A 1,640-nucleotide genomic window follows, 5' to 3' on the forward strand; every position below is an offset into this window, starting at 1 on the left:
GTACAATGAAAGTTGGCTTTTATCAGTTTTGTGTTATTCGATTAATATCATCACTGTCACATGCTAAAGGTAATAATAATGACTATTGAAGGAAGTAGTAATGAAGTTGTGATTTCATGAGTGTTTTATTATTGATAATTTGAAGTGTTAATTAAGTGATTAATTAAGTAGTTAATTGTAGTTAATATTTAGTCAACAATTCTAAGTGTTAGTGTCTTAATATTGAGAAGTAATCATACATTGGTGAGTGAGTTTAATTAGACAATAATTAGTCTGAGTCTCTGTGGGAACGAACTAGAAAGTATTCTATATTACTTGCGAACGCGTATACTTGCGTGAATATTAGCGCGTGTTTTCGCCCTAACAAGTTTTTGGCGCCGCTGCCGGGGACTCGGCGTATTTGTTTAATTTATGTACTTACCATCATTGGTCATTAGGACTCAGTGATTAGGACGTAGTAGTTACTTATTGTTTCCGGTTGTGTTTCAGGTACTTTAGCAAGCGTTTATGCAAACTCGTTCTCGTACTCGCAAGAGGACTTTAGATACAGCTGAGGAGACAAACGAAGTTCTTGATATTCCGGAGAAGTTAGATTTTCAAGATTCGGATTCAGGAACTGAGCGGAAAGAAACAGTAAACATGGGTGATCGTATTGTTCAAGCTGATCCAGCTCTTATGGATTTTTCTCGGCCAAAAATTGATGACATTCAGTCGAGCATTCTTCATCCGGCTATTCAAGCTAACACCTTTGAAATCAAGCCGGGCACTATTCAGATGGTGCAGAATTCTGTTTCTTTTGGAGGAGCGGCGACTGAAGACCCCAACATGCACATAAGGAATTTTATCGAGATCTGCAGCACTTTTAAGTATAATGGCGTGACTGATGAGGCTATCAAGTTGAGGCTTTTCCCATTCTCACTGAGGGACAAGGCTAAAGACTGGTTACATTCTGAACCAGCTGGGTCCATCACTACGTGGCAAGATCTTGCGCAAAAGTTTCTGGTGAAGTTTTATCCGATGGCAAAGACTGTTGCTATGAGGAGTGCTCTTACTCAGTTTGCGCAGCAACCTACAGAATCTATGTGTGAGGCTTGGGAACGCTACAAGGAAATGTTGAGAAAATGTCCACATCATGGAATGCCTGATTGGATGGTGATCACTGGTTTCTATAATGGTTTGGGGGCCCAATCTCGGCCCATGCTCGATGCAGCAGCTGGAGGCGCCTTATGGGCTAAAAGCTATACTGAGGCGTATAATCTTATAGAGACTATGGCTGCAAATGAGCATCAAAACCCAACTCAGAGGATGACGTCAGGTAAGGTAACAGGTATTCTGGAAGTTGATGCAGCCACCGCTATTGCAGCCCAGCTTCAAGCGCTATCAATGAAGGTTGATTCTCTGGCTACATATTGAGTTAATCAAATAGCTATGGTTTGTGAGCTTTGTGCAGGTTCTCATACTACGGATCAGTGTTCTCTTATCAACGAATCTGTTCAGTATGTGAACAATTATCATCGACAACAGCAGCCTGTGCCAGCGACCTATCATCCTAATAACAGAAATCATCCAAATTTCAGCTGGGGGAATAATCAGAATGCTATTCAGCCACCATATCAGCAAGGAGTGAGTAAACAGTTTAA

The 1,640-nt window shown here is 40.9% G+C and overlaps 1 non-coding gene across 1 annotated transcript; it reads right to left on the reverse strand.

Moving 5' to 3' along the window:
* Positions 1-1,032: 1,032 nt before the first annotated feature.
* On the reverse strand, positions 1,033-1,139 carry LOC141702600 (small nucleolar RNA R71). Its single transcript, XR_012567197.1, has one exon. It is a non-coding gene; the product is annotated as a small nucleolar RNA R71 (small nucleolar RNA).
* Between the last annotated feature and the right edge of the window lie 501 nt (positions 1,140-1,640).

The sequence above is a fragment of the Apium graveolens genome, unplaced genomic scaffold (assembly GCF_009905375.1).
Source record: "Apium graveolens cultivar Ventura unplaced genomic scaffold, ASM990537v1 ctg5309, whole genome shotgun sequence".
Lineage (NCBI taxonomy): Eukaryota > Viridiplantae > Streptophyta > Magnoliopsida > Apiales > Apiaceae > Apium > Apium graveolens.